Source organism: Myxine glutinosa, chromosome 4 (genome assembly GCF_964187855.1).
Source record: "Myxine glutinosa chromosome 4, kmMyxGlut1.1, whole genome shotgun sequence".
In the NCBI taxonomy this organism is placed as follows: domain Eukaryota; kingdom Metazoa; phylum Chordata; class Myxini; order Myxiniformes; family Myxinidae; genus Myxine; species Myxine glutinosa.
Window position 1 is genome coordinate 20284202 of NC_136264.1, and position 26846 is coordinate 20311047.

The following is a 26846-nucleotide window of genomic DNA, read 5'->3' on the forward strand; positions in this document are numbered from 1 at the left end:
GGCCGTTAGGTCATGGTGACCTGGTGGAAAGATGGGGCCGCGTGAAGGGGGAGGAGAGAGTGATATGAGATCAATGTTGACAATATATTAATTGTTTGCCTTTATGGGAGTTTTTCGGTTTAATCCCTGTATTGAAAATCAACCAAGTCCACAACTTGTCCTATATGTAGGTTTAATCACAATAAGATCTTTGCATCATCCTGTAAAATACATCATGCAATATATATGTCAGGATCTAGGCATCATATGAGAAAGATTGAATATATCAGTCAATGCAAGCAAGCCTAGAATATAAGTGGGTACGTACCATTCAATTCTACATGTCATTGTATAATGTCGCAGGAGTGGCCTCGAGTCGCGGACGTCCGAGGTCTTATAGACACCGCCCAGCGGTTTAAGTGAGCATCTCACCTGGGTTCAACTTTGGTACATTTTCACCACATTCTCCCCGCCGTTAGAACTATACTGCCGCGAGGCAGGAAGCGAGCGCGCGTCAGCATTAATGGATTGAGGAAGTCATAATATCATTATTGGGGTGTCAAAGAAATATTTCCCTATTGATTCATGTCTTTGTGCAATTGTTTTATGTTTCGAACTCTGTCAAAGCGTCTTCAGGGCTTCCTGGAAAGCGCTATATGAAATAAATCCATTATTATTATTACAGGTCAGTCGGTCCATCCGTAGCGGTCAGTGTGGCGAATTACCCTGCCAGCACAGGTTCGGAAACTACCGGGTACGACATCCCCAAACCCGGAGTCCCCTGCTTCGGAGTAGCCACTGGAGGCAGGTGTCGGAGGGGCACCTCAGTGCCTTCACTGCTTCAGGCAGGGGTGTATCAGGCGAAGGGAGGGACGGCAGATGTTCCCTAGGCGCACTCATAGCCTGGTTAGCAATCATGTCCGATACCGGCAGAGGATGAGCCCGTGGGTCACAATAGTCTAGTCTTACAGTGGGGTCGTCGGCACAGTAGCTAGATAGGATAAGGTGTACCTTGTCGAAGAGCGAATGTCCATTCGTCGCAATGCAACACATTACAGGCAGATGTGTCGATGGGGAAGATGTGTAAATCAGTAAGCCATGTCCATTCGTCGCAATGCAACACATTACAGGAAGATGTGTCGATGTGGAAGATGTGTAAATCAGTAAGCCTCTTTACAGTAAGCTGTAACAGTAAGTAAGATTACATGACAGGAGGCCATTACAGTAAGTCCATTACAGTAAGTCTGTACCTGCCTAGGCTCCCAAAGTCCCAAGGGTACATGGTCGATCCATGTTAGATCCATGTCATGGAATTGCCGAGGGAGAGAATCGATGAGAGCCATAACGAGAGTTACTCGATACCGGCAGCGGCCCTTTTTGAAATCACGAGACTCGAGCGCCCTCTGACGGCAGCTCATACGAATTACAAACTCTTGCTTTGGCACGTGAAACTACCGTTGGCAGCGATCCTTCTCACGAGACCCGAGCGCCCTCGGATGGCAGCGCGTACGAATTACAAGCTCCGGCAAATATACGTTTGCCACGAGTGCCCTCTGAAGGCTGCCTGAACGACCGGCATGGCAGATTACGACGACGCACAAAACGACCGAAATGCGCCTTCCCAGCGAAGCGCGCAGAACCTCCGCGATGCATACGGCAATCCCGTCCTGCGTAGCAGCGCTCGGAGGATCGAAGAAGATCGGCTATACCGGCTACCGAGAGAACGTCCCGGATGGACGACAAAACGACCGAAATGCGCCTCCCCAGCGAAGCGCGCAGAACCTCCGCGATGCATACGGCAATCCCGTCCTGCAGTACAGCGCTCGGAGGATCGGAGAAGATCGGCTATAGTGGCTACCGAGAGAACGTCCCAGATGGATTGTCCATCCATGGCCTGTCCTATTGACATACCGAGAGGATGTCCCGGATGGATTGAGAGAACGTCCCGGATGGATTGTCCATCCATGGCCCGTCCTATTGACATACCGAGAGGATGTCCCGGATGGATTGTCCATCATCTCACCCCCTCACTCATCCATCCCCCCCCCCCCCCGTTTTTAGTTTTGAGATAGCAGCCGCGCGCCTCGTATCGAAGTCGAGCGACCATCACAGTCTGGGTCAGAGGGAAACGCAAACAGGCAGCGGCCGGGCGAGGCGTCTCGCAGTCTCGAAATGTGTCGTGGAGGCGAGCCAAGAGACCTGTCCTAGAAGCAACAAGCCCAGAGTCAAGGGCGAACAGGCGGGCCGGTGCCCGCGTGGCTTGCTCAGGAGACAAGGGAGTCGGGCGCAACGCTCAATGTTACCATCTCATGGGGTCACCGTGTACTCCCAAATGCCCCATGCCTTATCGATTAACGGCATAAGTCCTCGATGTTGGCTAGTCGCCCTCGAAGGCCGCCACGTTATGACACGCACTTTTGGGCAGGGGCGGTCAGGTTGAGTATTTCTGCTATCTTTAGAGGTACCCAGGTAGACGAACTCAGGTAGACGTACTCTGATGACGCAAGCGCGGGAAGCAGTTAATGGCGCTGTAGGGCAAACGCGTGATTAGTCGATGACGTCATCAATTGTTTCGGGCGCGTGCGGGCAGGTTTGACGGCGAGTTCCAGCTGAGCGGTATCCCCAGACGGAGTAAAGTAGCACACCGAAATCTATAGTCTCGCGTCCAATGGGCACCAGCATTCGAGCGGGCTCGAGATTGGTGTACGGAATACGAACCCGGCCGACGAGTGAATTGTATTATCTAGGGCGCACTGCATACGAGGGAAACCGAAAGTCGAGCTCGTCCCGTTGAACCAGTGCGGCACGCCGAGTCGAGTGGGCGAGCACGCCAAGTCGAGTGGGCGAGCACGCCGAGTCGAGAGGGCGAGCACACCGAGTCGAGCGGGCGAGCATGCCGAGTCGAGTGGGCGAGCACGCCGAGTCGAGAGGGCGAGCACGCCGAGTCGAGTGGGCGAGCACGCTTGGCAGCGATAAACTGCACGTCCTGAATTAGCATCTCCATGTGATAGCCTTCGGACCGTGTTATACATCACGTCCTGAAGTAGCGTCTCGTTTGTTAGCTTTCGGGCCAAAGGATCGAATACATATCACGTCCTGAAGTAGCGTCTCATTTGATAGCCTTCGGACCGTGTTATTCATATCACGTCCTGAAGTAGCGTCTCGTTTGACAGCTTTCGGGCTGTGTTTTGTCCGGAGTTTTAGACATAGTTAGTCATATAGAATACATATGGTATATGATCATCTATTAATGCCCGAGTGCTGTGAAAGTCTATGAAGGTCCCGCTCGACGTCCTTAGAAACTCATCCGTGCTGCCGCGAGTCCTCAAATGGTGCCAAGCAAGCCTCCTGCCAAGCGAGCTTCATGCATTGAGGCGATTCCGGGCAGCGGAGTTTGCCGGCCTCGTTGAGTAGCCACGCGTCGGTGGGATTCCGACCAGCAGCAATCGGGGCCGCCGGCCTCGCAGGGTACGGCCTGCAAGGGGAATCACATACGATTCGCGTGTAGGAGGTGATTCCGACAAGCCGCGATTAGAATCGCCGGCCCCACAGAGTATTGCCCGCGATGGGCGCAGTGCGCGATCCGCGCGTAGGAGGTGATTCCACCGAGCAGCGATTGGTCGGTTTGTGCCCGCGATGGGGGGCAGCGCGCAATTCGTGCGTAGGAGGTGATTCCGACGATCAGCGATCGGAATCGCCGGCCTCGCAGAGTGGTGCCCGCGATGGGCGCAGCGTGCGGCTTCGCGTAGGAGGTGATTCCACCGAGCAGCGTTTGGTCGGGTAGGCCGGCCGTGTGAGGCATGGCAGACATGGGAGTCGTGAACACTCGCGTGGGAATCTCATCTCGGGCTGAGGCACGCAAATCAGTTGGTCGGGTAGGCCTGCCGTGTGAGGCATGGCAGACATGGGAGTCGTGAACACTCGCGTGGGAATCTCATCTCGGGCCGAGGCATGCAAATCTAGGATGATTCTCTCGGACGGAGCCGTTAGCGTTTCGAGCAACCGAGGCTAGACTCGTACCTTCGGCTCCAAGCGGGTCCGTCGTTCCGACGGGGTTTCGGCCACAGGACATTGCCCAGCAGCATCGTTCTCCAGGCGTCTTGCCAGAGTCCGTCATGCCTGCTCCGGCGTTCGGGCCTCAGGAGAGCAGTTCGCGCTTTGACGACACGGTCCCGCAAAAGGCTTGCGAGGTCCCAACGCATCCAGTCCCTTCGAGGCAGACCGGCAGCGAGAGTAGTTGGAGCTCCGTGGCTGGAGCTAGCTCGACGGGTCCTCCGCTGGTCATTCTTCTCCGAGGTGGGCCTCGCAGGAGCGTGGAGAATGTCGGGAAACGCTCGTCTGAGATCTGCGTTCATCCGGCCATCGCCAGACTCGTGCCCCGCCATTTCCGTAGATCATTTATTGAGATTAAGTGTTGTGAAAATCAACCAAGTCCACAACTTGTCCCATATGTAGGTTTAATCTCAATAAGATCTTTGCATCATCCTGTAAAATACATCATGCAATATATATATCAGGATCTAGGCATCATATGAGAAAGATTGAATATATCAGTCAATGCAAGCAAGCCTAGAATATAAGTGGGTACGTTCCATTCAATTCTACATGTCATTGTATAATGTCGCAGGAGTGGCCTCGAGTCGTGGACGTCCGAGGTCTTATAGACACCGCCCAGCGGTTTAAGTGAGCATCTTACCTGGGTTCAACTTTGGTACATTTTCACCACAATCCCCACCAAATGTGATAGAAGGATACGGTCTCACCTGTTTGTCTGTCTGCAAGCAAGACGTCCCATAGGGTTTAAAATAAAAATTTTTGATGTGGGTTGGAGGTTCGGTTGTGATTGGATGAGGTGAGGAGGCAAGGTATGACTGCTCCAGGGAGCAGTGTGACTCCAGGGAGTATGACTGCTTCAGCACCTCCAGGGAGCAGTCCGAGTGTTAAGTTTCATGTAATCGTGGTTAGGGAATGTAAAGTCAAAAGTGTACTTTGGTTTACATGACTGGAAAAGAAGAGACCAAAATGGTTTGTTTTGGAAATGCTAGCTCGGTGGGAATTGTGAAGGTCGCGGTGTGCTGAGATATCTTTGTTTACAGTTGCAGGCTTGGATTGGCTTGTTTCTGGGGAAGAAGAAAACAATTGAAGCTGTTTTGGAGAAACGGTGGCTGGGTTGGAGGTTAGAATCCAGTATTGTGCAATCCTGAGCAGAATGGATTGCCATTGGGCATTTTTCAAATGATTTTTTAAATCAAAATGATGGCTCCTGAGTAGGGGAAAGAGCAGGGAAAATGAATTCACTGTTTGATGTTGTTGAAGCTGTTTGTTTAAGAGCATTGGGATGCCACCCAATGCCAGAAGGTAACGGGGGAAGTGAGGTACTGATGTCTGCATGAGGATGACAGAAGATGCCTTCGAGGGACAAATGATTGGCTTGGCAAACTAGTTGTTTGCATGTAGTCCGTTGAAACGAGCTGGCCAAAAGACTGCACCAGTCTAATAAAGTAGTGTCCTTTGGATGGAAATTGAAGCTTTGTGACTGGCCTCTATTTTCTGTCTGTCTGTGAATGAAAACTCAGAGGATTTGGCCGGACTTGGGCAGAAGGCAGATGGAGTGATACTGCTCTTGCCTCTTGCTTGGCAGAAGGTAATTGTGGTTATTATTGATTTCACCCTATACCCCCTGCCTGGTTCCACCCCTGTCTGTCTGTCCGATTTGTGTTCATTAAGTCCATGGAGCGAGCTCATGGGCAGAAATTGAGCTCTCGAGAACTGAGGTGATTTTAACATTAGGATGCATCTCTCGGGGGACCACTGGGTGGTCTGGAGAGCCGAGGTGTGAAATATGGTAATGTTATCTTGTGGACAATCCGTGATTGGCTTGGCAGATGCGCCTGGAAGGGGAAAGTGTACTTACAACTGGGTTGTGTCTGAAGACAGGGTTTGGGAAAGTGCGAAGATGATAAAGGAAAGTCGAATCAGATGGATTATTTGTCCATGACAAGTGACTTTGCAAGATTTGCTGAGAAGGTAGGGAAAAAGGTTTTTAAAAGTTGATGGTAAAGGCAGGAAATAAAGGAAAGTGGTTATGGACTGTTGTTTTTGTGATAAGAAAGTGATAAAAGTGGTTAGCTTGCACTGGAGGAAAGTGCACCAATGGACGGAAAGTTGTGGATTTTGTTGAACAAAAAAGTGCCTGATTGCTGCACGCAGGTTGATCCCGATCAAAGAGGTGATTTTGTGTTGGTGAAGATCAGATCACAGCTCTGCAGACCAGGTGAACGGAACTCCACCAGGTACTTTGGCATCACATCGATGAAATTATTGCTCATAAGGGGAATTGATAGGGCAATTCCCCTAGAAAATGTGTAAAGAAATGTTTTAGTTTGCATGGTTGACTCTAGGTTCTAGGACCTAGGACAAAGTGCAAAAGGAGGGTAGAGTTGCTGATTGCGGACAGAGTTTAGCTAGAGAACTTGGAGATGATTTCTTAATTTTCAGATAATTTTCAAGTGATTTATAATGGTGTGAAATTTGCTTGTTCAGGGGACAAAAGAGATGAGTATGTCCAGGTATTGATAGGATAAGAGTGAGGTTTCAAAGGGAGAATACCAGTTGATTTTTTGATATTTAACTACAAGCTGCTAATGATGTGAATTGTGGTGTGAGTCGATGTAGATAATTTTTACACAGGACGATTGTTGAGATGAGTTGAATAACATTGTGCAATAAGGCAATTATATAGGGAAATTGTATTTCGGATTTAATTTGCAGGAATGAGACGCTTCTGGAATGGAAGCGATAGAGGATTATGTTTACAAATATTAGTTTTTTCAATAACATAAAAAAATGATGTGTGCAATACAGGAAGGCAACAATGCAAGATGGAGAGAATGTGGTGAGTTCCTTCATTGACCAATAATGATTGGGGAGATAATGGTTGGCAAATCATGTATTTTTAGATGCAGGGAAATGATTAAAGGGAGGTGTTGTTAGAAATTGGTGAAGGTAAATATGGCATTTGAATTTCCAGACACGACGCAGGGAATGCGGCTATAAATAGCCAACCATCTGAGAGCTGAGGTAAATAAATGCCAATTGGAAAAATGGGGTTCAAAAGAAACGTTCATGGGCCTCCTTATATGGATCGTCATTGCCAGTGGAGGGGGGGGGGGGGGGGGTGGATAGGAATTTGATCTGTGTGTGTCAGTAAGTTTGCACTGAAGGTACAAGGCTCTCCCTGTGTGGTCCTTCCGGGGTCGAGGAAAGGTGGCCCGAGAGTGACCTTTGACCAGATATCAGTGTTGGCTGCAGATCCAGTTCCAGTCTGGGACGACCCATTGCTTGCTCAAGCGTCTGGACTTGGCAGACCTCCATGCCCCCCACCCCAGCTCCTTTGGGGCTTTGATCGCTGCTGCCCCCCCCTCTCCCCCTATGGCTTGTGGAGGCCTTGACAACAGGAATACCACCCTCAAATGGTCTTCAAAGGCAGTACGTGAACAAGGCATATTTTATGGTTGAGTTGAAGAGTGAAGATTGCGCGTATCCGTAAGAGTGCGTGTTTCCGGAGGAGTGCGCGTTTCCGGAAGAATGAAGATTGCGCGTTTCCGGAGGAGTGCGCGTTTCCGGAAGAATGAAGATTGCGCGTTTCCGGAAGAGTGAAGATTGCGTGCATTTCCGGAAGAGTACACTTGAAGATCACCCTCGTGTTTTTATATTGCATCATTATATTCAACTAGCAGAAGTACCCGGCATTGCCGGAGGGGGGAGGGGAGGGGAGGGGAATGGGGGGAAGGGGAGAAGAGGGGGGGAGGGGAGAAGAGGGGGAGGGGGAGGGGGAGAGGTGGAGAAGAGGGGGAGGGGGAGGGGGAGAAGGGAGAAGAGGGGGGATGGGGAGGGGGGTGGGAGGGGGGAGGGGGGAGGGGAGGAGGGAGGGGGGAGGGTGAGGGATGGGAGGGTGAGGGGGGGTGGGAGGGGGGAGGGGTAGGGGGGAGAGGGGCGAGTGGGGAAGGGGAGGGGGGAGGGGGGGGAAGGGGGAGGGAAGGGGAGGGCCAGTCAACAATGACGTTGCAGTTCTCATGGTCGGAGAGCAGCACAACAATCGCGACATCGTCCTGCATCTTCGCAAGAGCACGAAGCGGATTTTGGAGACTCACCGATCCTGTGACCCACACCCTCCAGTACCGGCGTTGCCGGGCGGGGGAAGGGAGACCCGTACTTTCCCAACCCGTACATTCGCCCTCTCGACTCAAGCTCGTATTCGATTCATATTCGAAATCGAAAGGGGAAAGGGGAAATCCTTCGTATTCGAATTCGTAAACACGAAATATGAATTAAAATTTAATTCATTTCGCGCAAAATCGACACAAAACACGATCGCATAAAGGTGAAAAAACGCAATCGCTTTTCGCCCTGAATTACGTGCAAACGTGTGACGTGTGATGGGATGGAACATCACGTGATCGCTCTGAGCGAATCAGCGAGCTGCTCTGGCACCGGCTGAGATTAGCGGGTACTTCGCTGAAATGCGCTGAGGTAAATATGAATAAAAAATATGGATCTCGTCAAATATGGTCTCGGCCATGTTCGTCCCAGGCTCAATGGTCATGTCTCTGCCAAATATCAAGCACGTGAGCCTCTCCGTTTCGGAGTCTATCGGTAACATTACACACACACACACACACACACACACACACAAACTGTGTTTTATTTATATATATAGATTGCAGGAGGGGGTGGTGGTCGATTGTGAGGGATCTGAGTGATGTTTAGTGTTGTAGGAGGAGGTGGTGGTCGATTCCGAGGGATCTGAGTGATATATAGTATTGCAGGAGGTGTGCTGGTCGATTCCAAGGGATCTGAGTGATATATATCGTATTGTAGGAGGAGGTGGTGGTCGATTCCAAGGGATCTGAGTGATATATAGTATTGTAGGAGGAGGTGGTGGTCGATTCCAAGGGATCTGAGTGATATATAGTATTGTAGGAGGAGGTGATGGTCGATTCCAAGGGATCTGAGTGATATATAGTATTGTAGGAGAAGGTGGTGGTCGATTCCAAGGGATCTGAGTGATATATAGTATTGTAGGAGGAGGTGGTGGTCGATTCCAAGGGATCTGAGTGATATATAGTATTGTAGGAGGGTGTGGTGGTCGATTCCGAGGGATCTGAGTGATATATAGTATTGTAGGAGGAGGTGGTGGTCGATTCCAAGGGATCTGAGTGATATTTAGTATTGTCGGAGGGGGTGGTGGTCGATTGTGAGGGATCTGAGTGATATATACAGTATTGTAGGAGGGGGTGGTGGTCGATTGTGAGGGATCTGATTGATATATACAGTATTGTAGGAGGGGTGGTGGTCGATTGTGAGGGATCTGAGTGATATATATAGTATTGTAGGAGGGGGTGGTGGTCGATTGTGAGGGATCTGAGTGATATTTAGTATTGCAGGAGGAGGTGGTGGTGGTCGATTGTGAGGGATCTGAGTGATATTTAGTGTTGTAGGACGAGGTGGTGGTCGATTCCGAGGGATCTGAGTGATATATAGTATTGCAGGAGGGGGTGGTGGTCGATTCCAAGGGATCTGAGTGATATATAGTATTGTAGGAGGAGGTGGTGGTCGATTCCAAGGGATCTGAGTGATATATAGTATTGTAGGAAGAGGTGGTGGTCGATTCCAAGGGATCTGGGTGATATTTAGTATTGTAGGAGGGGGTGGTGGTCGATTCCAAGGGAACTGGGTGATATTTAGTATTGTAGGAGGAGGTGGTGGTCGATTCCAAGGGATCTGAGTGATGTATAGTATTGTAGGAGGAGGTGGTGGTCGATTGTGAGGGATCTGAGTGATATTTAGTATTGTAGGAGGAGGTGGTGGTCGATTGTGAGGGATCTGAGTGATATTTAGTATTGCAGGAGGAGGTGGTGGTCGATTGTGAGGGATCTGAGTGATATTTAGTTTTGCAGGAGGAGGTGGTGGTGGTCGATTGTGAGGGATCTGAGTGATATTTAGTGTTGTAGGAGGAGGTGGTGGTCGATTCCAAGGGATCTGAGTTATATATAGTATTGTAGGAGGAGGTGGTGGTCGATTCCAAGGGATCTGAGTGATATATAGTATTGTAGGAGGAGGTGGTGGTCGATTCCAAGGGATCTGGGTGATATTTAGTATGGTAGGAGGGGGTGGTGGTCGATTCCAAGGGATCTGGGTGATATTTAGTATTGTAGGAGGAGGTGGTGGTCGATTCCAAGGGATCTGAGTGATATTTAGTATTGGAGGAGGTGGTGGTCGATTGTGAGGGATCTGAGTGATATTTAGTTTTGCAGGAGGAGGTGGTGGTGGTCGATTGTGAGGGATCTGAGTGATATTTTGTGTTGTAGGAGGAGGTGGTGGTCGATTCCAAGGGATCTGAGTGATATATAGTATTGTAGGAGGAGGTGGTGGTCGATTCCAAGGGATCTGAGTGATATATAGTATTGTAGGAGGAGGTGGTGGTCGATTCGAAGGGATCTGGGTGATATTTAGTATGGTAGGAGGGGGTGGTGGTCGATTCCAAGGGATCTGGGTGATATTTAGTATTGTAGGAGGAGGCGGTGGTCGATTCCAAGGGATCTGGGTGATATTTAGTATTGTAGGAGGGGGTGGTGGTCGATTGTGAGGGATCTGAGTGATATTTAGTATTGCAGGAGGAGGTGGTGGTGGTCGATTGTGAGGGATCTGAGTGATATGTATATAGTCGCGCGGCAAGGAACATCACGTGATCGCTCTGAGCGATCGATTGCAACTCTGCGTCGTGTCGGGGGCGTGGCCATCGTGGCCTCATGGTCCCAGGTGATTGGCTAACTCGAGCTCGAGAGAGCCATAATGCGCTACGTTATGGCAAAAAATATGGATCTAAAGATGAAAGGGAAAAAAACCTATGTGGTGTGAATGGCAATGTTCGTCGCTCAAATGTGAAAAAAGGCAATCGCTTTTCACTCTGAAATACGTGCGAACCCGTAACTGAGTTAATGGCGGCATGGAACATCACGTGATCGCTCTGAGCGAATCAGTGCGCTGCTCTGCGACCGGTCAGATTCCGTGCATAATATTTGTCGCTGAAATGCGCTGAGGTAAAAATATGGTTTAAAAATATTATGAAATCAATTTTTAGGTCGGCCATGTTCTTACCAGGCTCAATGGCCATGTCTGTGCCAAATATCAAGTACGCGAGCCTCTCCGTTTAGGAGTCTATCGGTAACATCACACACACACACACACACACACACACACACACACACACACACACACACACACACACAATTAATTGTACAGTATCGGTTGTTCCTAAACTTAAATAATTTAAAGGATTGTTGTAAATGATGTTAATTTTACAACATCCCATATTCAACTTTATTTAAATGGTAAACCTCAAACATAGTTTCTCCACCTAAAGCAAGAACCTCAACCCGTAAGCAACTGACTAGTTTCCCGACTGCATGGATCATCAGCTGGGCACCGTTCCTCGTCGAGGTTTCAATCCTTTCAGCCCAGGACCTCTCCAAACGGCCGATCCACAACCTCGATCATGGATCCACATCAATAGATGGTAAATCAGTGGATCCACAACCTCAGTTGCGTCCAGGCAGTCAGTCAACCCATCAATGCAACCTCACTTATCCCAACTTTACTTGCAATAGGATTTAATGCGTTATCATATATTTATAACTTTCCTTACACACTCTATAATATGATAATATCATTAAATCATTCACATCTTACCCTGAAACACATCAATCGACCAAACAGCATGACCACACCACCTACCTCTCGATCAAACTCTATTTCGAATGTTCAAACTGTCATTTATAACGATTTTTGGCATGCTGCCGTATCCTAGCAACCACTGATTCCTAGCAACATTGATTTGTAGTATATTTAATTATTATTTATTTGTAGTATAGTATATTTAATTTCACACACACACACACACACACACACACACACACACACACACACACACACACACACACACACACACACACACACACACAAACTGTGTTTTATTAGATAGCTTCATATAACCCTAAATTTTGTTAATGCACCACCTTCTGTATGCGTGTGAGCCTGATAATAATCCTAAGTTTGCTTTCACAGGCCCCGCTAAGTATTAGTAGTGGTTTTGAAAGTGGAAAGTTTTTGCAATATACCCAGTTTGCAATCATAGTCCTGTGATTTTATTTTTCATATAATCCTGTGGCTCCTCACTGTCTGGACCACCTCTCACGTTAATTAGTAATTTCTATTTAAAAAAAACCTCATGTAACGCAGTTCCAGTGCCTCCTGGGGTTCTTCCTGGGGTTTAGGGGGTAACGGGGGGGGGGGGGGGTGGCTGACTGCTGCCCCCACATATCTACCTGTCGTTTGTGGAGGATTTCACATCCAACAACATTTAAGTGATTCTTCAACATTGGGAGATAGGGCTAAAATCGATATAAAGCAGGAGATCTCAAAAAGTTGTGGACAGATGATTTTGATTAAATGTGATTCTGTATTGTGATTTTCTGGTCTACTCTGGGATACAAAACGTAAACTGTTCACCTGGCGGAGGTATGCTCTCTATTGAGTGCCGTTCTAGTTCAAATATGTTTTAGTCAAATCAACTCACCCATTGTGTTTTCATTTTTCATTTTCAACGATTTGCTAATTTTGACAATTTTAAAATGAAATATATTTCATATTTGTGTCAATTCAAAATACAATGCTATCCTGGTTTTTTTTTACTCTTTCAACATCGCCTGGCTTAAATACCGTATATTTCGCACCTGTACGCTTATCTCCATAAGCTTTGCTAGACTTTTGTTTCTTCTGGATTCTATAAGGCACCATCTCCTCTCCCCAGAAAGCAGGGATATTAGTTGTTCCAGCAATATCGAACTTGGTCTTCATGTGACGTCGGTGAAGCAATACAGATGGTTCAACACCAGTAGAACTATGGGGAGTACACCTCTACACAGGTAAGAAATTGCGTACAGAGGGAACCACCTGGCGGTGTGTAATTTTAGCAGTTTGCACAGCCTCATTCAGTACCTTGTTAAATCTTTCAATTTCACCATTCCCTTCAGGATGGTAGATCGCAGAATGTGAATGTTTAATACTTCTTTCAGCAAGAAAGGTAGAAAACTCGTAAGAATCAAATTGTGGTCCGTGATCGGTAATGATCTCATCTGGAAAACCTTCTCCACTAAAAACAGAGGTGAGAAACTCTATGACAGTTTCAGTCGCGGTAGACTGAGTAAATTTAACTTCTGGCCATTTACTGTAGTAGTCAATAACAGTGATAGCAAATCTGCTGCCATGGGAAGTATATGGTCCCACAAGATCTAATCCTAACTTACTCCATGTGGTAGAAGGAAGTGGAACTGGTTGCATAGGGCCATCACAGCAAATAGCAGTCTCATCGTTCATCTGACAAACATAACAATTTCGAATAGCACATTGAATCTGGGTGTCCATTTTTGGCCTCCAATACAACTGTCTCAATCGCTTTTTCATGCGAACAATGTCTTGATGTTCAGCATGTCCAATGGCAATCAGTCGAGTAGTAAGGGAAATGGGGATAACAACTCGTTCACCACGGAATATAACATCATTGTGAATTGGGAACTCATCACGAATGGGGAAGTACAGTTTGACAGTCATTGACCATTATAGACTGGGACGGCCACCATTTTGAATGTACCATTTCACTTGCATCTGGGTGTCATCAGTGCTAATCGCTTTGACTAACTCGTCATGAGAAATACCAACGTCTTGTAGAAAGACTTCACAGACACGGTCAACATCATGATCCATGTCAGTGCTGTCATCAGCAGTATCGGCAGGTAACCGAGATAAGGCATCAGCAACTTTATTCTGAGAGCCCGGCTTATACTGTACTTGGTAGTCATAGTACAGTAATCGTGCATTCCAGCGTGCTATACGCATAGGTCTGTGACCTGTACCCAAAGTCGAAAGTTGTGTAACCAGTGCCTCATGATCAGTACACAGTGTAAATTGTGTTCCGTAGAGATAAGCATGCCAGCATTCTACAGACCAAATGCATGCAAGAGCTTCACGCTCTCCGACGGAATAGCGTTTCTCAATATCAGACAATTACCGAGACTAGTGAGGTACCCGTGCTAAGCACGGGTGGGAGGCCAGAAGCAAACAGACAATGCAGAAACGGCGAATGCTAAAGCATGAAACCAATAAATTCCACATTCCTGTAGCACCTTCAGTCGCACGTCAGACATGGACAGCAAGTTCGTGAAGGGCTTCCATGAAAAACGTACCCGTTGGCAAACAAACAGGTACGTTTGTTCCATACCCAGTCAATGGCGAATCTGCATATGGCGATCCACGAATTCACGTTTAGAAAGTAGAAACCGTCACGGCATTCCGTCATTCACTTGAACTCGATATCTCTTTTTTCATTCCAAACAGCATAACTCCAATCACAAATGAAATAACTTTAATATAAAAAAATAAACTTTTAACAACATTCGTGACAAACAAATATTTAAATCCTGATGTGAAGTTCCATACGGTTGGGTGAATACAATTAAGAATTCAAAATCGTAATTGTATTCACTCAATTCCAATCATCAATTGATACTTTAACAAAACGATTAACGTTTAACGATTTAACATTAGATTGAATGACGGTTGTATTTGGATATTATCAAACCCGCGCATTGCCGTCATCTATCCACTTCCGCATTCGCGGCAGGTTCATAATAGTCATCAAAATCTAAACAGTATTTGTAGAATTTCAATAAAAGCCACATCACTGTTCATATCAGTAAATATTATTCCATCGTGTTTGGAAAAACTGGAAAATTGGAAAATTTGGAAAATTTGGCAAAACAATATAGCCTATTTTACTCCCAGGTGTCCCAGGAACACCCACCCAAAATATTGTTGTGAACGGTTGAGCTGTTTTTGCGGTACCTTCGAATGGACAAATGGACATTTGGTGAATTATAGTGATGCACAGACAATAGTGACCTCAACAATGTCATGGTTAATCTGTATCATTATTTCACCGAGTCCGTAACCAGAAGCATCAGTGGTAATAATTACGTCTATAGAAGGGTCAAAAATTCCTAACCCAGGACTATGTATGGTGGCATCTTTCATGGCGGTGAAAGTGGAAGTAGTTGAATAGGTCCACTTGAAAGGAACGGTAGTTTGTGTATCGCGTATCGGTTGGACAAGTGGGGCAAAGTGAGGGACGAATTTCACGTAAAACGCAGCCATGCCAATGAAAGATGTCACTTGCTCAGGGCTGCTCAGTGTAGCAGCATCAGCAATGCTGTTTACGAGGTTTGGCTTTGGTCGGGCACCATTTTTATCCACAATATGTCTGAGCACTTTGATGCGGGTAACGCCAAGTACGCACTTGGTATTTAATTTAATAGCAGAATTAGACAAGCGTCGGAGTACGGCTCGTAAGTTTGAATCGTGCTCAGATTGTGTTTTGCCTGAGACAAACACGCCATCAAAGTAACAAATCACACCCGGAAGTTTGCGAAGAATCGAGTTCATCAGTCTCTGCAAGGAAGCAGGGGCGGAAGTTAACCCAAAGCTGCCATGCTTGTACCTAAAAAGACTTCCATGAGTGATAAATGTGGTTAAGTCATGACTTTCCTCAGTCAATTCAAGTTGATGGTAAAGCCACCGTCACACCTTGACGTTTTAGCCAGCGTATGCCGACGTATGAAAAATTTGGCGAATACGCTGGCACACGTCGACTACGTTATGGGTAAGTTTTGTATACGTTAAGAGCACGCTGAAGCACGCTGGCATATGTCGTAGTACGCCGAGCTTGTCGACAAATTTTGTGCATGCACAAAATTTGTCGACGTATGCCAGCGTATGACTCACACCAGCACTCAATTTTGATACGTCGGCATACGCTGGCTAAATCGTCAAGGTGTGACAGGGGCTTAAGCGGCTTTTACGTCAAGTTTAGAGAAAACGGAGAAACCTCGTAGTTCACCGAGCGTTTCGTCAATGTTTGGTATGGGGTATTTCTCAACTACTATAGAATCATTAACCTTTCTAAGATCAATGCAAACCCGTATGGTATTGTCCTTTTGTCCATGCAACTGCGACTGGCAATATCCATTCAGAAGCTTTGACAGTCTCCAATAACGTCCTGTTCCTGAAGGTACTTTAGCTCTTTCACTACCGCCTTTCCAAGAGCAAATGGAATGGGGGCGCAACTTCTGTTGGACAGGGATCGCATTAGGTTTCTACCTGATTTTATGTGAGTACCTTTTATCAACCCTAAGTCACCTGAGAACAGAGCAGGGAATTCAGCCCATATCTCGTTTTGTGTACAGGCAGCAGGAGACTGAATAATTATGTACTTGCGATCGGGAAGTTTCTTCTGTAACTAGTATAAAGCCCGTCAAAAATGACGGGTTGGAACAGTTTTTGACGGTACAGCCACGTGAGCATGCCAAAGTCTGAAGTCTGTGCCGAGTGTCAGGGGTACTTTTATCATCTTTATTTTTTCAACATCCTGCAGATGTAAATGAACACTCGTTTTACTCTGCGCGCATTGCACATCACGTGTAGCAAATTTCACCTCCCTGTGCCTTTTATTTATTGTGATTAAAAAAATACCTATTCTGTACACCGACCTTGAGGCTCAGTTTGCAAGCCACCATCTACAATTCCAATGTAAGAGGCATAATTACTCTTCTTTTGGGTCTTCGGAGTCCTTGGGGTCTTTTGTGTCCTTGGGGTCTTTTGTGTCCTTGGGGTCTTTTGTGTCCTCTGGGTAATTTGGGTTCTTGGGTTCTTCAGTGTCTTCAGTGTATTTTGTGGCTCTTAAGTGTTTTGGGTCTTCTGGTTCATTGGTGTCTTTTGGGTCATTTGAGTCGTTTGGGTCCTCTAAGACTTTTGTCATTCGAGTATTTTGGGTCCTCAATCTGGATCTTTGGGGGTATTGAAGGGTCTTCGGAGTATTTTGTGTCTTAGGGGTAATTTAGGGTCCACTGGGTCCTCAGGGTGTTGTTTGTTTGGGCTCTGGAGTCTTTTCGTTTGTCTGGGTCTTTGTGGTCTTTTGGATCTTTAAGGGTCTACTGGGTATTTTGGGTCTTCAGAGTCTTTTCGGTCTTCTGTGTCTTTTCAATCTTTTCAGTCTTTGGGGTTTTTGGGGTCTTCTTGCTCTTTAAGGGTCTTTTGGATATTTTGGGCCTTGGGGTCTTTGGGGTATTTTCGGTCTTCTGGGTATTTTCAATCCATTCAGTAACCGGGATGTTTTGGGTCTTCGGGCTCTTTTCAGTCTTCAGGGTCTTTTCGATCTTTTCAGTCTTCAGGGTATTTAAAGGTATTTTGGGTCTTTGGAGTATTTTGGGTCTTTGGTGTATTTTGGGTCTTTGGAGTATTTTGGGTCTTTCGAGTATTTTGGGTCTTTCGAGTATTTTGGATCTTTGTTGTCATTTGGGTCTTTAACAGTCTTCAAAGTCTTTTGGGTCTTCAGGGTCTTTGTGGTCTTTTGGTTCTTTAAGGGTCTTGGGGTCTTTTGGGTATTCGAGTTTTTTATGGGTCATTGGGGAATTTTGAGTCTTCAGGGTCTTTTGGGTTTTTGTGGTCTTTTGAATATTTAAGGGTATTGGTGTCTTTGGGGTATTTTGGGTTTTCAGGGACTTGTCGGTCTTTTAAGTCCTCTGTGTCAATTGGGTCCTTGGAGTCTTCGGGGTATTTAAGGGTCTTTGGGGTATTTTGGGTCTTTGGGGTATTTTGAGTCTTTGGGGTACTTTGGGTCTTCAGGGTCTTTTGGGTGTTTAACAGTCTTCAGGGTCTTTTTTGGTCTTTGGGGTATTTAAGGGTCTTTAGGGCATTTTGAGCCTATGTGGTGTGTATGGGTTTTCGGGGTCTTTAAGGGTCTTCGGTTTCTTTAGAGTCTTTGTGGTCTTTTGGGTCTTTAAGGATCTTGGGGCCTTTTGGCGTGTTTTGGGTCTTTGGAGTATTTTTGGTCTTTAACAGTCTTCAGTGTCTTCAGGGTTTTTTGGGTGTTTGGGGCCCATTGGGTCTTCAGTGTTTTTTTGTGTCTCTGGGGTATTTGCGGTCTTTGGAGTCCTTGAGGTCTTCTGGGTCCTTGGGGGTATTTTGGGTCCTCTGGGTCATTTAGGTCTTCTGGGTATTTTGTGTGTTTGGGTTCCATTGGGTCTTCAGGGTCTTTGGGATATTTTGGGTCTTTGGGGTCCATTTGGTCTTCAGGGCCTTTTCAGTCTTTTGGGTCTTTGGGGGTACTCAGGGTATTTTGGGTCTTTTGGACCTTCATGGTATTTTGGGTCTTTAACAGTCTTCAGGGTGTTTTGGGTCTTCAAGGTATTTTGGGTGTTTGGGATCCATTGGGTCTTCAGGGTCTTTTGGGTCATTGGGTATTTTGGATTTTCAGAGTTCTTGGGGGGTCTTCTTTTTTTTTTTTTTTTTTTTTTTGTATACAAGATCGAGGCTCGTGAAAGAGCTAACATTAATCACACAAAAAGACAAACCGACACACAAAACACAAAAAACAAGGGGAGCGGCAGACAAGATGGGGAGAGAGGGGGAAGGACACAAAAGAGAGGGGGAAGAGGGGGAAGGACACAAACACAACATTTGAGAGCAGGGACATCGGGAGGACTTGGGGGGAGGTGGGAGAGGATTAAAACATATGAACACTGCAAGGACTCTGGGGTGAATTACCGGGGGTAGAAAAGATCAAGGTTTTCGATGGTGGACGATAAGAGATGGTGGTGAACAGCTGTTTTAAAGACCTGGAGGGAGGAGTGGGATTGAAGGGAGTGGGGGAGTTTGTTCCAGAGGCGGGAGAAAAGGGGAATGAAAGAGTGAAGGTGAGCAGAGAGCCTAGACTTTGGCAGTTTAACCATAAGAGGGTTGCAGGCAGATCTTGTGCGACCTGAAGGAATATTGGGGGGACAGAGCACAGAGAGAGCTGGGGGAGCAAGGCCGGAGAGGAGTCGGTAGAAGACAGAAAGACCACCAACCTGCCTGCGGTGAGCGAGTGAAAGGCCCTCGGCGTTGACTACATCGCAGGAGATTCCAATGATTCTGAAAGCTTTGGCCTCAACAGCGTGAAGCCGAGCAAGGTGTGAGGCAGGAGCACCAGCCCAGAGGGGGGAACAGTATTCCATTGAGCTGCGGATGAAAGCCTTGTATGTGATGAGGAGCTCAGGTGTGCCAAGGAAGGACTTCGCACGACGGAGGATGCCCAGTCGGCGACTGGCTTTGGAGGCCAGCTTGGAAATGTGGTTTTTTCCAAGAAAGATCATGGCAGATAGTGAGACCCAAAAGCTTGAGCGACAGAACTTCTTGGAGAGGATTGTTGAGAAAGTAGATGGGAGGGTTGTCCAGTCGGTCCTTTCGGAGAGACATTGTAAGAGTGTGAGATTTGTCAGGATTGAAAGACATGTTCCACTTGTTTGACCAGTCTGTGATTTTGTCCAGGTCTGCAGAGAGTGAGGAGGCTGCAGACTGCCGATCTGAGGGATGAGGAATGGAGCGACAGAGAGTAGAGTCGTCAGCAAAGAGATAGAGAGGATTTTCAAGAGAGTCAGAGAGATCATTGATGAAGACCAGAAAAAGCACAGGGCCCAGAACACTACCTTGGGGAACTCCAGCCTGAACAGGAAGAGGAGATGAGAGAAACCCATTCAGGGCCACACGTTGACTACGACCAGAGAGGAAGTCCGCCAGCCATGCGTGGAGATTTCCATGGATACCAAAGGAGGAGAGTTTGGAGAGCAGAGCAGGGTGCCAGACCGTATCGAAGGCACGTGAAATGTCAAGGGAGACAGCTCTAATTTCCTGTTTGGCGTTGAGGACCTCCATCCATTGTTGAGAAAGCAGAAGCAGCATGTCCAGAGTAGAGTGACCAGGTCTGAAACCAAATTGATGATCAGAGATCAAGCCATTGGAGAAGAGGAAAGATTTAATATCTGAAGCAATGATGGATTCCATGACTTTGCTGATAATTGGGAGAAGGCTGATTGGTCTGTAGTTGCTGGGATCTGTTTTTGCACCTTTTTTGTGCAAAGCGGTGATGTTGGCTGATTTCCAAGCAGATGGCAGATGACCTTGAGCAAAAGAGAGGGTGAAGAGAACAGAAAGAGGGAGTGAAAGAGCAGAAGAACATGATTTTAGGACCCGTGGGCTGATGCCGTCAGGACCAGTTGCAGAATCAGAGTCGAGGGTTGACAGAAACTTTTCCACCTTGTCAGGAGGAAAGGACACAGAGTCCAGGAGCAGCTGGGTACGACTGGGTACGGTGGGTACAGAGAGGGATGGGTTTGGGACACAAGATTTAGAGGCAAACACAGAGTTGAGGCATTCAGCTTTTTCACGTGCGGAGTCAGCCGTTAAGCCGTTTGAGGTGAGGGAGGGGATGGAGGGGGAACAAACACCAGAAACAGATTTGACCAGACGCCACCAGGATTTGGAAGAGGGAGACAGATATGAGAGTTCGGTCTTGAGAATGGTGAGATATTGTTTCCTGGCTCTCCTGAGGGTGGACATACACTTGTTTCGGGCTTTGTGAAAGGAAATGAGATTTCCTTCCATTGGATTTGCTTTCCAGGAGACGAAAGCAAGTTGTTTCAGGGCAACAGCCTCACCACAAGATTCCGTGTACCATGGACGGGAGGAAGGGTATGACAACTGAAGACGAGATGGTATAAATCTGTGCATGAGAGAGAGCAATTTACTTTGAAAGAATTCCCAGGATGAGTTGATGTCAGAGGCGGTAGAGATGGGAGACCAGTCCAGATGATTGATGGCTGCTTGAAGACCGTGCCAGTTGGCCTGAGTGAAATGCCAGACTCGTCGACGCTGAGGAGGCTCTCTGAGAATGGTCAGAAAGATGTCCACTTTGACAAGCACATGATCAGATGAGCCGATTGGAGCAGAAGAAGAGCAGCAGAGATTTTCAGGGAAGTTTGTCATAACCAAATCCAGAAGAGAAGATGCTCCGTTGACTGAGATCCGGGTCGGGAAATTGACAGATTGTGTCAGTCCCAGTGAGTCGCAGAAGTCCTTTGCTGAAGAGCTATGGCTGGTGAGAGAGGTACCCACACCCAGCCAACTGGCATGGTGACAATTGAAATCACCACATATGAGGAAGAGAGAGTTGGGATGGGTAGATAGAAGTTGGTCCATATTATCAGACAGTGAGATGTAGATGGAGTCATCGCTGATTGGTGGACGGTACAACATACATATGAACAAAAGGTGGGAGCGAAGGGGAAGCCGTAGCCAAAGGTATTCCTGGGGGTGAGGTGGAGAGAGGGCAGTGGAGGGTGAGTGAGGAAGAGAGTTTTTTATAAAGATAGCAACCCCACCTCCAGGACGAGGCTCAGGTCTATCATACCGGAGGAGGGAGTAACCTGGGAGAGATACCAAGGCATCAGAGACATCATGAAGGAGGAAAGTTTCTGTTAAGCAGATCACATCTGGTTTGTCAGAAGCAACCTGTATGGAGAGGTCAGTCAAGTTTGAGCGAAGGCCCCGGATGTTTGAGGTCCATACCGTTAATGAAGAGGAAGGGGGAGCATCGGGTCCAGAACAGGGGGGGGGGGGGAGGGGTAGGGTAAGATGTGGAAGAGGAGGAAGAGGTAGGGAGAGCTGTTGAAGGTGTGTCAGAGATTTCAGAATAGCTTGGAGAAAGGGAAGAATGGGGCGGACAAAAGGTTTGATGGAGATTGGGTGAGGCACAGTGAGGTGTTATTTGAGGAGGGGGAAGAGCAAGGCAGAAGGTTTGGGGAGATGAAGGTGAAAGTTGGAAGGAGGAAGAAGCAGGGAGGATGCTTTGAGGAGGAGGGGTGAGAGGGGAGTCTAGGAGGGGAGGAGCGAGGGAGGGTCTCGGAGGGGAGGGGTGTGGGAGGAGTTTAGGAGGGAGGGGAGGGAAGGGGCAAGGGGGGAGATTTGAAAGGGATGGGTGATGGGGAGGATTTCGAGGGGAGGGGTGAGATTGGATTTTGAAAAGTGTACGATTCATGGGAAACGAACATTTTTTGCAAAATGAGTTTGAGACCTTCGAGTCAAAAATACGTTTGAGGACACTGGAGGAGGGATGGAGTTCTGGATAGTTTAGGGAATGTAGAAAGGAGGAACTGTAAGAGATGGTATTATATATATTTTTTGGAATGAATAGATTTGGTGAGCAAGACGAAAGCATCCTTTTGTAGGAAAAGAAGAAAAGGGTGTTATAATATATGAGAGAAAATAGTTGTTCAGGGGAGAGATTATACATTTCTAACCGCGTGATCGCGAACGAAGAACGAACGAACAAAATGAACAACAAATAAACGAATAAGACCTGTGAAGGAAATGTTTTTTTTGGGGGGTTTTTTTTTTTTTTTTGTGAGTACAGATATTAAACAAGGAGGTACGGGGTGAACGACTGGTATGAAACAGAGAGCGAAAATAATTTCAGCGCATTCAACGAATCGCTGAGAGAAAAACAAACCACAAGGTCGGAGACGGTACGGTAGTCTAAGCCTACGAGTACTAGGCCGCAGAATACTCGATACCATTAACCGACGATTGTGTATACATGTACGAAAAATTAGCACCGAAAATTTTCCAAAAGATACGCTATAGGTACATACACCGAAAGATAGATACAGTCTCGACAAAAACACAATTGAGAAATATCACTTAGCTTCGAAAGCGTGAGCGCCTGGAGCAGCTTCGAAAAGACGTGACCTCGCCGTGATCTCGCGAGATCTCAATCCCGAGATCTCAATCTCAATCTCGCGAGATCTCAAGACGATCTCAAAGACTCAAAGTCTTCTGAGTCTTTGGGGTATTTTGGGTCCTCTGTTATTTGGGTCGTTGGGGTTGTTTGGGTCTTTGGATCCTCGGGGTATTTTGGGTCTTCAGAGTCCTTGCGTTCTTCTGGGTATCTGGGGTCTTCATGGTCTTTTGTGTCTTTAACAGTCCACAGGGTATTTTGGGTGTTTGGGGTCCATTGGGTCTTCAGGGTCCTTTGGGTCCTCAGAGTCTTTTCGGTCTTTTAACTGGTTGACACACAGTCATGTTCAAAGTTTTATATGGTAGATACTGCTACTTGTAGGTACATCAGGGGTAGTAGCAAAACATGTAAGTGTTTTACCATGGATATTTATACTCAGACTCTGAATAAGATCTTTACCGAGCAGTGTCGAACCTTTCACAACATACCATTTAGCCTTAACACATCCACCTTGGTATTTGAGAGTCGACTCAAAATAACCCAGTACATGAACATCATCAGCAGTGTAGGAATTAAATAATTCCTGGCATTGTTGTAAAGCATCACAAAGGAAATGTTTGGTGAACAGTTCCTCATTCATCCGTGAAGCATCACAAGCAGAATCAACAACAACATTTACTGCAATGTCATTTATGAGAATGTCACAAGCCACCTTCGTCTTTACTGGGCATGTACTGTGGACAACGAGAACTTCATGTCATTCTTCCTCACCTGCTACGACATTGATATCTGGGCAGAAATGTTGTTCAAGGGCAGTCATGGCTTTTTCACATGTGCAGTGCATTCAGAAAGTATTCAGACCCCTTCAATTTTTTCACAATTTGTTGTGATGCAGTCTTATGCTGAAATCGTTTAAATTCATTTTTTCCCTCATCAATCTACACTCAATACCCCATAATGACAAAGAGAAAACAGGATTTTAGAAAGTTTTGCAAATTTATGAAAAATAAAAAACGGAAATATCACATTTACATAAGTATTCATACCCTTTGCTAAGACATTTGAAACTTAAGTCAGGTGCCTCCCATTTCTCTTGATCATCTTTGAGATGTTTCTACACCTTCATGGGAGTCCACCTGTGGTAAATTCAATTGATTGGACATGATTTGGAAAGGCACACACCTGTCTATATAAGGTATCACAGCTGACAATGCATATCAGAGCAAAAACCAAGCCATGAGGTCGAAGGAACTGTCTGCAGAGCTCAGAGACAGGATTGTGTCGAGGCACAGATCTGGGGAAGCCTACAAAAAAATTCTGCCACATTGAAGGTTCCCAAGAGCACAGTGGCCTCCATAATTCTTAAATGGAAGATGTTTGGAACAACCAGGACTCTTCCTCGAGCTGGCCGCCCGGCCAACCTGAGCAATCGGGGTAGACGGGCCTTGGTAATCGAGGTGACCAAGAACCCGATGGTCAATCTGGCTGAGCTCCATATATACTGTGTGGAGATGGGAGAAACCTCCAGAACGACAACCATCACTGCAACACTCCATGGATCTGGGCTTTATGGCAGAGTGGCCAGATGGAGGCCTCTCCTCAGTGAAAGACACATGAAAGCCCACTTGGAGTTTGCAAAAAAGCACCTAAAGGACTCTCAGACTGTGAGAAACAAGATTCTGTGGGCTTTCATGTATCTTTCACTGAGGAGAGGCTTCCGTCTGGCCACTCTGCCATAAATCCCATATCGGTGGAGTGTTGCAGTGATGGTTGTCCTTCTGGAGGTTTCTCCCATCTCCACACAGGATCTCTGGAGCTCAGCCAGAGTGACCGTCGGGTTCTTGGTCACCTCTATTACCAAGGCCCTTCTCCCCCGGTTGCTCAGTTTGGCCGGCCGGCCAGCTCTAGGAAGAGTCCTGGTTGTTCCAAACTTCTTCCATTTAAGAATTATGGAGGCCACTGTGCTCTTGGGAACCTTCAATGCAGCAGAATTTTTTTTGTAGGCTTCCCCAGATCTGTGCCTCGACACAGTCCTGTCTCTGAGCTCTGCAGGCAGTTCCTTCGACCTCATGGCTTGGTTTTTGCTCTGATATGCATTGTCAGCAGTGAGACCTTATATGGACCAGTGTGTGCCTTTCCAAATCATGTCCAATCAATTGAATTTACCACAGGTGGACTCCAATCAAGGTGTAGAAACATCTCAAAGATGACTAAGAGAAATGGGAGGAACCTGAACTAAATTTCAAGTGTCAAAGCAAAGGGTATGAATACTTATGTAAATGTGATATTTCAGTTTTTTATTTTTAATAAATTTGCAAAACTTTCTAAAATCCCGTTTTCTCTTTGCATTATGGGGTATTGAGTGTAGATTGATGAGGGAAAAAATGAATTTAAACGATTTCAGCACAAGGCTGCAACATAACAAAATGTGAAAAAAGTGAAGGGGTCTGAATATTTTCTGAATGCACTGTATCTTGAACATCTGGCAGGTATAGAAAGTTCTCTGACCTTCTGCACCAAGTGAATGTAGTAGAATAGCTCATTTCCGATCCGCACTTGCTCCTTGAAGGCCTGCGGGAAGAATGTAGTTTTTGAACATTCGACGCCATTGTGGCCACGGCATGGACGGCCTTCCAGGGGTTGAGAAGAATGGAACAGGAGTGGAAAAAGCAGCAGATTCCATCCTCGTCGCGAATTGTTGTATTCCGAAGTATGTGGGAAGCAAGAAAAGCTGTAACTCCAAAGAGCATGTGATGCGATCGTTTAATCCACCCAAAATCAAGGCAGCCACATCCCGTTCCCCCCCTCTGCGTGATCACATCATCCTGTCATCCACAGCACATGTGATACAGTGTATCTATATATATATATATATATATATATATATATATATATATATATATATATATATATATATATATATATATATATATCTATATCTATATATATCTATATATATATATATATATATATATATATATATATATATATATATATATATATATATATATATATATATATATATATATATATATACAGTGGAACCTTGACTTACGAATTTAATTCGTTCTGTGACCGAGCTCGTAACTCAAATTGCTCGTTTCTCAATCAAATTTCCCCATTAAAATGCATTGAAATGCTATTAATCCGTTCCAGCCCCCAAAAAACCACACCAATTTTTTTTGTTACGTGTTTTTAAATAAGAAAAATGTACTTTATAAATAACAAATAATGTATAAACAAGCACGACCTCGTATATACTGTACATAATAAAAGACAATGTAAAGAAATAAACTGGTTTTATTAAGTGTATTTACCTTGAAGATCAGACGAAGATGCTGGCGGAGGTGGAGGGGATAACTTTTGCCTTTTTCGCCACACTTTCCTCGCTTTCACTTGCAGGGCGTTTCAAGAAAAACCTGTCCAACGAGGTTTGTTTCTTCCTCCCTTTCAAAATGTTTCAAAAATGAGTGAGGCAAGTGTCGTTACACAGCGCCAACGCACGACCTGTTGGAACTTTTTCAGGGTGTTTCTTTTCAATAAACTCTGAAATGTTCTCCCACATTCCCAACATTTCCTTAATCTCACTTGTAGCGATAACCAGCCCTTGGCTGGCGTTATAGCCTTTATCGACTCCTTCTGCTTCAAAATCGTACATATCGTAGAAGTACTACGATCGTACTGCCTCGCCAAGTCGACAACACGCACACCTCGCTCATGTTGTTCGACGATTGCGTGTTTTATAGCCAAGCTCATCATCCTCTTCTTCTTCTTCTCAGCACTGCACTTGGCACTCACTTTCTTAGGCCCCATGGTTAAAACTAAGAAATTTTCCAAAATAACCAACATGCGAAAACAAAAATGCAGCGCTATACGACAGAGATACTGTACTTGCACGGCAAGATAACCACGTGACCAGAACCCACCTGGTGGCGTCAACTCAAAATAACCAACATGCAAAAACAAAAATGCAGCGCTATACGACAGAGATACTGTACTTGCACGGCAAGATAACCACGTGACCAGAACCCACCTGGTGGCGTCAACTCAAAATAACCAACATGCGAAAACAAAAATGCAGCGCTATACGACAGAGATACTGTACTTGCACGGCAAGATAACCACGTGACCAGAACCCACCTGG